Here is a 14,873-nt window from a genome sequence, read left to right on the forward strand (position 1 = left end):
TCTCATGGTAAGACATCTCTTTGTTATCGACATGATTGCAAGAAATCATGACAGGTATGAGTAAAAACCATCAAAGAACTATGGCAAATGCTAATATAAATTCAGTACTTAATATATAACTAACTCTTCTTAGCACAACAGAATAAAATCTTAAAAGAAGCAGAGATGAAAAGAATTTATTGAGGTAGAATAGTCCCATTAACATGGTTAAAGGCAATATCCCCTGGAGGAGATAAGGACCAATGTATTTTAAGAATTTGGATATACAACATTTAACATTTAGTTTTTCGATGTGATGCATAGCCATGGAACCACTTTTATTTTTTCTCCCCAATTAGATAAAGCTACCTCACCTCTAGTAGGTGAGGAAACAGAGAGTTTGGGCTGGGTGCGGTGGCTCACGCCTGTAATCCCAGCACTTTGGGAGGCCGAGGCGGGTGGATCATTTGAAGTCAGGAGTTCGAGACTAGCCTGGCCAACATGGTGAAACCCCATCTCTACTGAAAATACAAAAATTAACTGAGCGTGGTGGCGGGCACCTGTAACCCCAGCTACTCAGGGGACTGAGGCAGGAGAATCACTTGAACCCGGGAGGCAGAGATTGTAGTGAGCCGAGATCATGCCATTGTACTCCACCCTGGGGAACAAGAGGGAAACTCTACCTAAAAAAAAAAAAAAAAAAAGATAAAGGAAAATAAGGAGTTTGGCCAATACCAAAAGAGTGCAATATGTATATTCAAATGAAACAAGAAAATTAAGTATGTCTTCCCCAGAATATCTGTAGTAATTGGGTAGAATGCTGGAGTTTTCACTAAACATGTAAACTTTTAATCAAATTACCTAAGTACAAATGGTTCAGGAAGGACATAATAGGAGGCAATCCAGAGACTGATAGACCTCTCCCATAGGGGCAAAACAAAACAAAAACCACCAAACACACATTTACTCTAAAAGGAAACATAATCTACAGAAATATAACTCTATGACAATAGAAACAACATTTTATATGTTAATGAGAGCTGTCTAGATCCTCAAAATAGAGCCTTTGATTTGTCTTACTAAACTCAAAATTATCCCCTCTCCCAACCAAATTGAGGGGTTTCTCTTCAAACATGAACAGATAATGCTAAATTAAAGAACTCAAACACATAAAAATACTTGTTGTATAACTCTATTTATGAGAAATGCCTAGAAGAGATACAAAATACACTAGTGGCTACCTGGGGCTGTGAGTGGGAATGGGGGTTGTAAATGGGCCCAAAGGATTTTATTTGGTGATGAAAAATGCTCAAAAACTGGATTATGTTAGTGAATGCACCATAATGAATGTGAATGTGGGTCAGATACTCCTTTTCTATCTTGTAGCTAAGCCCTCTGGAATATATGGCTTCCAGGGATGATATGATAGACACTTAGCATTTTCTTTGAAAATGTGCACAGGAGTATGTATTATAAAATCATAACATTATAAACTGTATAAATGGCCTACATTAGGAAATGAGGGTAATTATATCAATTTGATTGAACACTGTGCAACAATTTAGAATTAAATATTATAAAGTAGATTATTATGGAAAGAAGAAAATAAATAGACTGATTCAACTTAAGAAGTTGAATACAAAGAATAGCAAAATTAGCCAGGTGTGGTGGCTCACGCCTGTAATCCCAGCACTTTGGGAGGTCGAGGTGGGTGGATCACCTGAGGTCAGGAGTTCAAGAGCAGCCTGGCCAACATGGCAAAACGTGGTCTCTACTAAAAATACAAAAAATAGTCAGGTATAGTGGTGGGTGCCTGTCATCCCAGCTACTCAGGGGGCTGAGGAAGGAGAATCGCTTGAAGCCAGAAGGTGGAGGTTGCAGTGAGCAGAGATCATGCTATTGCACACCAGTCTGGGTAACAAGAGGGAAACTCCCTCTCAAAAAAAAAAAAAAAAGCAAAATTGATTAATAAAATTTAGTTTGAATGAAACTAGTCACTAGGAAATCAAAAGCAAAAATAGATTAAAATCTGCAATTTTGACACATCTAATTAACATAATGAGAGTAAATAAAATTATAAATAATATAGTTTGATTGAAAATTGATTATATAAAGGACACTTCTGCAGAGTCATGTTGCAAAGCAGCTATTACAACAAAGTTAAAGATCATTCATAGTTAGTAGCCTACCGCTCATAACTTCCTAAATATGGATTTATATTCATATTTATTTTTAAGATGATAAGTATGTTCTAAAACTGACTGTGGTGATAGTTACACAAACCTGTAAATATACTAAAATCAGTGAATTGTACATATAAATGGGTGAATTGCATGGTATATAAATTATCATCTTAATAAAACTTTTCATTTTTATTTTTAAGGCAGAGTCTCACTCTGTCGCCCAGGCTGGAGTGCAGTGGTGCCATCTCAGCTCACTGCAACCTCTGCCTCCCAGGTTCAAGTGATTCTCTTGCCTCAGCTTCCTGAGTAGCTGAGACTACAGGCACACACCACCACGCCCAGGTATTTTTTGTATTTTTAGTAGAGATGGGGTTTCGCCATGTTGGCCAGGCTGGTCTCAAGCTCCTGAACTCAGGTGATCCACCTGCCTTGGCCTCCCAAAGTGCTGGGATTACAGGTGCGAGCCACCACACCTGGCCTATAAAACTTCTTATTTAAAAAAATATTTTTGTGAACTTCAAGTTCTGCCTTTTTTAAAGCCAGAAAAATAAAGCGTGATTATAGATTCATCACAGTCTAAAATAATATGTGTCAGGTATTTTGGACAGCCAGGAGTTAGAGAACACAGAAAAGCTACAAAATCATACCAGGCTTGTCAACTTGTTCCTGAGAATCAAAGATCAAGACCTACCATATGAAGGCAGGAAGTCATTATTCCAGCACAAATAAAGCCAATTATTGGTTAAAATTAGAAGTGGAACACATCAATAAATAAATACATAAATAAATAAAAACATCCTGATAAAGACTGGAGGGATGTGAGGGGTAGAAAAAAGAGTTATGAGACAATTTTAAATGAGAGAATTTTAAAACACTGAAGCCTGAGAGAATGGTAGTCTTTTATTTTGATGTTTTCACTAAAAATGTTAGTAACTGATATTTTCCATGAGTCAAATGAGTCAGTTATTTTAAGTGTTAATTACTGGTTTTATAAATACAAACTATATGACTTTGATGAGTAATCAAGCACAGTGATATTGAGCACTTCCCTTAGGTAATGTGGTTTCATTTTCAATGGAGGTACAAATCTCATTAAAAATAAGTTTAAAAGAAAATAATTTTTTCTGATGGAGTCAGATCCTAGCAATAATTACAGAGAGAGAGATGTGTGCCCACACATATATACTCAACAAAACTAAATATGAAATAGTGAGACACTAACTCGGGTTAAATTGCTTTCTATTTACTACTCTTCTATTTCAGCCAGTCATATTTTGTAGAGTGATGAGTCATGTAAATACTGAAAAGCACTAATGTGCAAGGCATATACAAAATTGTGGAAGCAAGAAATGGCCTTTTTAATTTTATTATATGGGCATTGCACATTTTAGCATCCTGTTGATTTTTAAATCTTGTATAGGCAATGAATGTAGCACTAAATAAAAGAGAGCCATTTATTAAAGTTCAGGGAACTTACCGGTGTGCTGCTGTTCGCTGTTGTCTTCTGTTGCCATGGTAACAATATCTTCTATGCAAAATGGGGTTGGGTGGTTGTAACTACCCACTGTTTCTATGTCTTTGGAAGGGCATGATGTTGTTAAATTGGAAGCATCATAGCTGGGCTTAAATTTAAGAAGTTCAGAAGAGAATCATAATGCTCATTTACAGAAGAGATTTTTTTTTAACTGTAGACATAATGGGAAGAAAATAGGACTTAAACATATGATAAATTATTAGCAAGGAAAGGTAGGGAAGGAAAAGTTTACAGATTTTGTGTTATCCACTTCTTTACCATTTGATACAATCCCTCATCACTTGAACTAATAATAATAAATTATTTGGCCATTTAAAGAAAATTCACAAGGAAGTGCTATGTATTTTGACTTCATAGAATATATTCTATAGCTTTATGTTACGGCTGATCATCTGTTTAATAAAATTTCAGTGCAGCAAAAAACTCTTGGGGGAAAGTTCTATTCATCTCAAACACTTTGTTGAAATTATATAATTCTGAAATGTATAGTTCCTTTGGAATACTATATTATTTTCTCAATTTTCAATAGTAATCCAATTTCTGTAACTTTCAGCTCGGTGGATTTTGAATAACTAACAGAAAGTATGTAGCTTAGCTCACAGTGAAATACCTTTTTTATTGCTTCTAAGATATTTGTTTCTTGCTATATTGAAGGCACTTGCTAGTCTCAAATAGATTTTCATTTGTCTTCTGCTCAAATAAGTGAGTCATAAAATTGGGTCAGAAAGGGGAATGCCACTGAGTAGGCTTTATTCTATGTATTATCGATCTGACTCTGTAGTAACTGCAACCCTGATGAAATCTAGTTCTTCATCTACTGCACATCTTCACCTGCCCAGCTGAATGTAGCTGGAGACAAATACAAGATGATACTGATTAGCCACATTCTAAATTGATGACTATGAATATTGACTGAGCATTAATATTGTCTGACAATGTTGCTACTTCCTTATTTTTTTTTCTTTTTCTTTTTTTTTTTTTTTTTGAGATGGAGTCCTTCTCTGTCATCCAGGCTGGAGTACAGTGGCACAATCTCGGCTCACTGCAGCCTCCACCTCCCAGGTTCCAGCCATTCTCCTGCCTCAGCCTCCCAAGTAGCTTAGACTACAGGCACATGCCACCACACCTGGCTAGTTTTTGTATTTTTAGTAGAGAAAGGGTTTTGCTATGTTGTCCAGGCTGGTTTCGAACTCCTGGTCTCAAGTGATCTGCCCGCCTCAGCCTCCCAAAGTGCTGGGATTATAGGTGTGAGCCACCGTGCGGCCTATACTTCCTTATTTAGACAATTATTTCACACTATCCCTTCTGTTTTCTCTGACCTCCTCTTTTTCTACTCCCACCTGTCCACCCTTTTCTAGCTACAGTGTCCTCCTTACAGTCCTTTCTTATGCAATTTTGTTTTAATGACTTCTGTGTTCCATTCTCCCTCTCCCTGGAATACCATTCCTCCATATATTCGCACAGTTAACCACCCTAAGTGTCTTCAAATCTTTACTTAAATGTTGCCCTCCCAGTGAACTGTTCTCTGGAACTTCTGTTTAAATTGTCATATGGCCAAAATTTCTGCACACACTTACCTGGCACTTCTAATCCCCGTTACTTTTCTCTAGCTTTTGCATTGCTCACATCATCTTCTATCATACTACTTAATTTAATATTAATTATATTCCTAGTTTTTGGGCAGTCCCCTCAGTAGCATTTACGCTCCAAAGGATAGGAGTTTTTGTGTGTCTTATTGATCGGTTTGATATTTAAATGTTTCCCAAGTACGAAGAAGTTATTTAATAGGCATTTATTAGATAAATAATTGAATAAATAAGTTTGTTATCTGCCTGCTTTCCAGGTTTTATTCCTCTCAAGTATATAGTGCCCGGTTTTTTAGAATGATACCAAATACATTTTCTCTTTGGAGTTCTGAATGAAGCTTTAACATAGGCCACACCAAATTAGACCACCACTTTGATTCTGGTTTATAAAATGCTGTTGTGTACACTTTTGCTTTATTTGTATTGTTAAAAACCAGTGTTGTTATTCTGTAATAGTTTAAATTGACTCATAATCACATATATCAACTAGGCTCCAAATGTTTTGATACTTTTAATCGATCTTTAGTATGTTTCTGGCAAATTAGTGTTGTTAGGCATGGCTAAAATTTTTGCTCAAGAGAGCAATATGGCTATTACCAAATACAGTTTTGAGCAGATACTATCATTGTGCTGTGTACATATACCTACTTACATTTAGTTCTTTAGTGACAAAACCTGTAGTGAACAAAACACAAAAGGTTTTATGTTATAATTCCTACAGTTTTTGTTGTTATTTAATATCTGACTCAATTTCTTTTTGAAAAAATGGCAGAATTAACTTAAAATACATGTGCAATGTATTTAATTTCTTTCTTTTTTTTTTTTTTTTTTGAGACGGAGTCTCGCTCTGTCACCCAGGCTGGAGTGCAGCAGCGCGATCTCGGCTCACTGCAACCTCTGCCTCCTGGATTCAAGCAATTCTCCTGCCTCAGCCTCCCGAGTAGCTGGGATTACAGGCACGTGCCACCATGCCCAGCTAATTTTTTTGTATTTTTAGTAGAGACAGGGTTTCATCATATTGGCCAGGCTGATCTTGAACTCCTGACCTTGGGATCCACCCACCTCGACCTCCCAAAGTGCTGGGATTACAGGCGTGACCCTCCGCACCCGGCCAGCTTTTTAATTTCTACTTAAATTCAATGTAGTGCATGAAATTCTGTTTTCCATCTACTTTATTCTAAGACTCCATTTATGCGTGTGTATGCAGATAAGAAAAATGTATGTTTGTATTTGTTGGTTTATTTATTTAAAACATTATGTTAGGCATTCAATAAATGAATCCTGGTGATATAAATATAAATAAACCATAATGTTGCACCAATGCTTCTGTTTGGAAAAAATTAACTGTGACAGTCCAGTTGGAAATAGAGACACACCAACATATAATTACAATAAAATATAGTGAATATGGCAAATAATAAAGATATATTTTTACATAAGAATTTTAAAATCTAACAGAAGAACAAAGAGACAAGGAGATTTAGAAGCAAAGATGGCTGTTAGGATTTTGTTTGAATATAATCTATAGTTATTTCATTAATCAAGGTGTAAGAATGCTACAACAGTAGTTGACTTTTTAAAATGAGACACATTGAGATGATGCATTGATTTTGATGAGCTAGTGTGATTTTTCTAATAGATATTTCTAATAAGAAGCTTTAAATGTTTATCCAGAATTAGTGAAAGGGGTTGTGAAAAGAGGTAAGGATTTAGGATTAATAAAAATATAGCTCATTTGAAGAGAGTGGACAGAATTGAGTTAAAATAAATGTGATGGTGATTGTCAACTAGAAGGACCATCCCACCTTGAGGTATATATATCTAAACCTGGTGAGTGCATGGTGTAAGATTATTATGTGATTTATAAGAGAATATTTAGTATTGTTAAAGTAGTTTATGAACTATATATTTGGAAAACAGGCCGGGCGCGGTAGCTCACGCCTGCAATCCCAGCACTTTGGAAGGCCGAGGCGGGCAGATCACGAGGTCAGGAGATCTAGACCATCCTGGCTAACATGGTGAAACCCCGTCTCTACTAAAAAATACAAAAAATTAGCCGGGCGTGGTGGCGGGCTCCTGTAGTCCCGGCTACTCAGGAGGCTGAGGCAGGAGAATGGCATGAACCCGGGAGGCAGAGCTTGCAGTGAGCCGAGATTGCACCACTGCACTCCAGCCTGGGCGACAGAGAGAGACTGTCTCAAAAAAAAAAAAAAAATTGTATATATATATATATATATATATATATATATATATATACACACACACACACATATATATATAAAATAGTATAAACTACAGAACATAAATATGCACAAAGTTGTCTTGACTGATTGAGAAGGCAATCTAGTTATTTGCAACCAGACTCTTCATAAATGCTCTCTATGGGTGGACATATTTTTTAAAAGCTCCTGTGGGTAAATTGTTTCTATTTATATAAAAATATAAAACAACAGAATTAAAAATAAAATCCTAGAAATTAAATCCAGGATTTCGCTGAAATCGTTCAATCAGAAGTACTCATGGTAGATTTGGGTACTTTTCCTAGAGTTGAAGAGAAGCAGCATTGTGTAAGTACACTAGGCAGTGTTGTATTAACAGAATTTATTGGAGCAATGAAAGATCTACTGAAGCAGATTGTTTTGGTAGGAAGTTTCTGTTCCCATATCATAGCTAAGGTAGCATTTTCCTAGAACCAGAGTTAATAGACACAACTTCCCAATTCCCAAATTCCATGTAGGGCACTATGTTCCCATAACCAGCTATTGTAGAGATCCCTTCCTCATTCCCAGGTTTTGATGAAAGCGGCTAATTTTGGAGCTAACAGTTTACAAATGAGCATCATGATTTACTAACAGATATAGCAGTGTCCTTAGGGTTCAAAGTGCATATTTGGCGGGGAGTCATTGTTGGTTTCAGTTCAGGCCTTGCTCTGGCAGCCCTTCTAATTATTTGTAAGTATCTGACACCTTATATTAAAACCATTTTTATTTAAAATAGCTAAAGTGTGGTTTTTAATGTCTGCAACTCATATTGTGTTTGGTACCAAAAGTAGGTCTATGTAATAGATATTTTTGGATGGGAATGTAATCTGTTTTTTTGAAGTCAGTGAGAATCTGATTGATGTTACAGGACAGGAAGCTGGTGTTCCATGCTACATAGAGCTGAACCCTGATTATTTGTGTTTAGCTGGAATAAATTGTCCTTTGAAAACAACTTGAATAGGTGGAGTGATAAATGACATAGTAAAATATGATAGGTATGATAGATACAAGTTAGGCTGTCCTGTGCAAAACAGAAGTAAAATATCAGGTTATACACTTTAAGTTATCTCCAGGGATAGTGACTGATCCAGAGATTTGTTATGATTTCTTGAAGATAATCTCTTAAACTTTTAAGCTCCAGGGCTCATACAGCCAAAATTAAGACCTAGAGTTTGATCCAGCAAATTTCTGAAGTAAATGTAGAATGACTTCAAAGCATTTTATGAAATAGTTAAGACATTCACTTGTGAATTGTAAAGCTGACATTTTACAATTCTTTTAAATTGTAAAATTTTACAAAATTTTCAATAATTCTGAGTACACTGCAAACCAAGTATCTATTTTCTATGCCAATAGAAATAGTTCCTAATTTTCTGTTTAAAGAGGCTTGCCTGAAACAATACCAAATCCCTAGGAATATCACAGAGATTACGGCATAAATGAAATCTTAAATAAAATAAAAGTTGAGGAAACATATTACAAGATCCTTTTGCTCAGTTGTTTTGTCTGTGAAAAAAGATATTTATTCCTTGAAAAATTAATGTAAGTTAAAAATTAGATAATGCCTCCAGTTGAATATGGTATTTATACTGGACAAAATGGTACACAGGTATTAACTGGAGAATACTTTTTACTTCAAACAAATAAATAGAAGAATTCTGCTTTCACTTGACAGGGACAGCAGAACACATTTCTGCTTCTCTCAAGCATATATCAACTCTCCTGGGAGAAACTGATCATTTCATCATGCCATAGAACATCATGTTGGTTCAATGCATTGGTGATATCATGTTTACTGAACTGAGTGAATAGAAAACAGCAGGTATCTGTATGTATCTAGATGGGGTACGTACATGGCAAAAAGTGGCCTCTTGATTGAGTAGAGTTTCTTAGGATTCAGTTGTTCTGATACCTGAAATACTGATTCAAATGTGAAAGATAAATTGGGTGGTCCCCTGTACACTCTACCATTATGAAAGATATACTGTGCTCATATATGAATGCATCAAATACCACATTTGGGCACACTTCTTTGGCTCAACTGCTGTGATTATGGTGTGCCTTTATGGAGTTTTTTATGCGTATTTGCTTGTGGTCCATTATATTTCATGAAACTGTAAATTTATAATTTTCATCAAATTTGGAAACTTTTCAGCTATTAGTTTTTCAAATATTTTGCTCCCCCTTCCTCGCCCAACCCCATTTTTCCTCTCCATTTGGGACTCCAGTTACATCTAAAGTAAACTGCTTGATTTTTTTCTCACATGATGCTTTTTTCATTTTTTCTTCAGACATTTTTCTCTCTGTGTTTTAATTTGGACTGGTTTATTGTATGTCTTCAAATGTATTATTTATTAACCTTATCTTCAATGATGTTAAATCTGCAGCTAACTCCACCCAGTGTATTTTTATCAGATACTATGTTTTTCATCTCTAGAAGTTTAATTTGGATCTTTCTATAACTTCCGTTACTTGCTTAATTATGTTCATGTTTTTCCCTATATTTTGAATATGTGGTTTGTATTTGTAATTGCTCTTTCAGTGTCTTTATCTGACAATTCTGTCATTTATTCTTATGTATCTACTAATTAATATTCTCTTGATTATGGATTATATTTAGTTTATTTGCATGCCTTATCACTTTTGTTAGATGTCACATTTTGTGATTTGTATTTTTTGATGATATATTTGTATTTCTTCAAAGAGTATTGGGCTTTTACTGCAATGTAGTTGAGTTACTTGGACTCAGTTTGGAACGTTAAGGCTTACTTTTCAACTTTGTTAGGGTAAATCCAGAGTAGTTTTTAGCTTGGGGCTAATTTCTCCTCACTGTGAAGGCAATACCCTTTGAGGACTCTACTTCTACTTGATACTCCATGTAGTAGGAGGTCTTTCCATCTTACTGATGAGAACATAAAAAGTCAATAAGTCCAATAAGTCTGTGTGAGCTCTTGGGAATTTTCCACCTACTTTCTGGCAGTAACTTTTTTGTTTTATGTCTTCCATATAGTTTCCTCACAACATGGACAGATCAGCAGCCAGCTAATCACTTGTATAGACTCCCTACCTATACATGAGGGTTTTTCTCTCTCTCTTTCTGTGTGTACATGTGTGGCAACCAGGGGCTGCAGCAGAGGGAATGGGGGGATACTGGCCAAAGGGTAGAAAGTTGCAGTTACAAGTAAGTTTATTGCCATGCTGTTTACAATAGGAAAGACATGGAATCAACCTTGGTATCCATTAATGGTGGATTGAATAAAGAAAATGTGGTACATGTACACCACAGAATACCATGCAGCAATAAAAAAGAATGAAATCATATCATTTGCAGCAACATGGATGGAGCTGGAGGCCATAATCCTAAGTGAACTAATGCAAGAACAGAAAACCAAATAAATACTGTATTGACTTATGTTCAACATGCAGGTCTATCTTATAAATAGAGGCAAAACATTGAGCACACATGGACATAAACATGGGAACAAACAGTATATACTGCAGACTGTTAGGGGGGAAGGGAGACAAGAGGGTATAGGTTGAAAAACTACCTATTGGCTACTCTGCTCACTACCTGGGTGCAATATACTCATGTAATAAACCTGCATATGTATCTAAATAAAAGTTGAATTGAAAAAAATGATGAGTAAGTTCAGGAGTAAGTAGAGCATGATGACTACAGTTAATAATACTGTATTGTATACTTGGAAGTTGCTGAGACAGTAGGTTTTAAGTACTGTCGCCACACACACAAGGTAACAATGTGAGATGATAGATACGTTAACAAGCTTGATTGTAATTATTTCATAATGTATGTGTATAGCAAAAGATTATGTCGTGCACTGTAAAATACACAATTTTATTTGTGAATTATATCTCAATAAAGCTGAAAATAAAAAAAGAAAGACAACTACATCCATTCAATACCTGAATTAAAAGGTAAAGCAGATTTAAGAACTATTTGTACTCTATTTTTAGCATACTTGGATTACACTTTTAGGATAGCATAATGATCAAAATGTAACAATTTTTTTCTCAGTTCTTGTTTACAAATCTTGATCCAGTCTTCATCATGAGTATGTAAAAAGAATAAAGTCTACTTTTTCCTTTTCTCTCATCTCCAAAATGCTAGTAAAAATAGTTCTGTGAAAATTAAATGACAATGTACATTAATCACCTTACATAGATCTTGGCAAAGCAATTTCCAAATAAACGTGAGCTACTACTAAATGGGCAGCCCTTAACATATTTGGCGCTAAATTCTTACTATAGATGTCAAATTGGCATTTGTGTGCAGTTTCTCTTTGGCTTACGGGTTCCTTAGACTCAACAGCATAAAGCAACAACACTGGTAATTCAACAGATATTTCAGCCATGGAATGGCTGTGCTTCCAAAGTTAACTGAAGTAGTTAAATCTCAGCCAGAATGAAAAAGAGAATTTTATTACTGTCCTAATTGCTGGCCTTATATGAAAGTCAGTGATAGGACTTACAGATTGTAGATAGAAACATACTTCTATATGTGACTTTTCCCCATTCTCTGAATTGAATATTAGCATTTCTGCCTTCGATTTCCCACCGCTTGCTATTTGCAACACATTTTGTTTTCCCAAATAAATAATACTCTCTGGTGGCACCTTGAAGAGAATTCAAGGAAGAAATAGAGTTAAACAAGTTAGCAATTATGATTAAATTAAATCTATATTACACATTGATTAATTTGTGTTCAGTTCACAGTTTTTCTTTAAACATTATTTGCCTTTTTGTTGTCATTTGTGAGAAAATGCTTAAGGTTTAAGCACATGAATGACAAATTTTCTTAAAATTTCAGTAAGTGCTCAATCATTTTAAGATATAAGTTCTGCCAACTGTTGTCAGCAGCAAATTGTACACCTTTTAATATCACAGCATGGTTCATATTTTCTATGATCAATTAAACTCTAAGAGTATATAAACTTAATTATACCAAAACTAACTTTTACATATGGATCCCTTTGACAAGAAACCTGTGAAGGGTTTGAGGTTTACCAGACAATCTGGCATACCAGTTGAATGTCAGTATTCCATGGTTTATAACTTTAATTTTATTCAGAGTTTACAAAATAATATTTATTTGAAAATATCAAATTTGGATATTTTTTTGATAACTGTTGAAAATTTGTTCATCATGTGACGCAAATTATTTTTTCCTTTGTATTTATCCACATAGTAACTTTCTTTTGAATCTAGTGGTACATAATAAAATAAAAATGGAATGGGTCCCTGTAGTAAATAATAAAACTTATGTTCTTGATGGTTTTAATTTTGTCTTCATCACTGGAAAACACATTTTTATTAACTAATACGTATGTGGTATTAAATGTATTTATTTCTTCCCATTAAAATATTAATTCTAATGTTTTCAAATGATTTCACATTACATACAACCCCAAATCAATTTGAAATTCAATTTGTTTTACTTTTAATTTCCGAATTCAAGGGTAAATCAGTTTAAGAACTATTTGTACTCTATTCAAAAATAGAGTTTTATAAATTACATATAGTAGACATGTTTTACTATATATAGACTATCATATTAAAGAAGACTGTATTATTTCACACTACTTCTGAAATTGAATTAACAAATTTTTTTTCTTCAGAAAAAACCTAGATGTGAAGATAGAAAGCGAAAGGTTAAAATAATACCCTCGTGGTTTTCTTTTTTTTTTTTTTGAAATGTAAGTCTTTCCAAAACCTATTTTATTTTATTTATTATTATTATTTTTTAATTTTATTATTATTATACTTTAAGTTTAAGGGTACATGTGCACAATGTGCAGGTTTGTTACATGTGTATACATGTGCCATTTTGCTGTGCTGCACCCATTAACTCGTCATTTAGCATTAGGTATATCTCCTAATGCTATCCCTCCCCGCTCCCCACACCCCACAACAGTCTCCAATGTATGATGTTCCCTTTCCTGTGTCCGTGTGTTCTCATTGTTCAATTCCCACCTATGACTGAGAACATGCGGTGTTTGGTTTTTTGTCCTTGTGATAGTTTGCTGAGAATATTGGTTTCCAGCTTCATCTATGTCCCTACAAAGGACATGAACTCATCATTTTTATGGCTGCATAGTATTCCATGGTGTATATGTGCCACATTTTCTTAATCCAGTCTATCATTGCTGGACATTTGGGTTGGTTCCAAGTCTTTGCTATTGTGAACAGCACCGCAATAAACATACGCGTGCATGTGTCTTTATAGCAGCATGATTTATAATCCTTTGGGTATATACCCGTAATGGGATGGCTGGGTCAAATGGTATTTCTAGTTCCAGATCCCTGAGGAATCGCCACACTGACTTCCACAGTGGTTGAACTACTTTACAGTCCCACCAACAGTGTCAAAGTGTTCCTACTTCTCCACATCCTCTCCAGCACCTGTTGTTTCCTGACTTTTTAATGATTGCCATTCTAACTGGTGTGAGATGGTATCTCATTGTGGTTTTGATTTGCATTTCTCTGATGGCCAGTGATGATGAGCATTTTTTCATGTGTCTTTTGGCTGCATAAATGTCTTCTTTTGAGAAGTGTCTGTTCATATCCTTTGCCCACTTTTTGATAGTTTTTTTTTTCTTGTAAATTTGTTTGAGTTCATTTTAGATTCTGGATATTAGCCCTTTGTCAGATGAGTAGGTTGCAAAAATTTTCTCCCATTCTGTAGGTTGCCTATTCACTCTGATGGTAGTTTCTTTTGCTGTGCAGAAGCTCTTTAGTTTAATTAGATCCCATTTGTCAATTTTGGTTTTTGTTGCCATTGCTTTCGGTGTTTTAGTCATGAAGTCCTTGCCCATGCCTATGTCCTGAATGGTATTGCCTAGGTTTTCTTCTAGGGTTTTTATGGTTTTAGGTCTAACATTTAAGTCTTTAATCCATCTTGAATTAATTTTTGTATAAGGTGTAAGGAAGGGATCCAGTTTCAGCCATCAGTTGTTTTCTATATATACAGATAGACAGAAAAATAGAAAGGTAAATGATAGACAGATAGGTAGGTAGGTTGATCAATAGATGTATTTGCTGTTGTTTGGTTTTGTTTAGTACCCATAGTAAGAATTATGTTTTGTACCAGGACATGGACACACACACCCCCCCCCCCACACACACACAGACACACATTGGGACACACACATAACAAAATTTTAAAAAATAATCTTTATCCATTTTATAAGGACTGTGATAGGAAGAATAGTGGACATCAAAGGTTTCCATGTCCTAGTCACCAATACCTGTAAATAGGTTACATGGCAAAGGAGAATTAAGTTTGCACATGGAAATTAATTTGCTAATCAGC

The sequence above is a fragment of the Pan paniscus genome, chromosome 3, assembly GCF_029289425.2.
Source record: "Pan paniscus chromosome 3, NHGRI_mPanPan1-v2.0_pri, whole genome shotgun sequence".
NCBI classification, from domain to species: domain Eukaryota; kingdom Metazoa; phylum Chordata; class Mammalia; order Primates; family Hominidae; genus Pan; species Pan paniscus.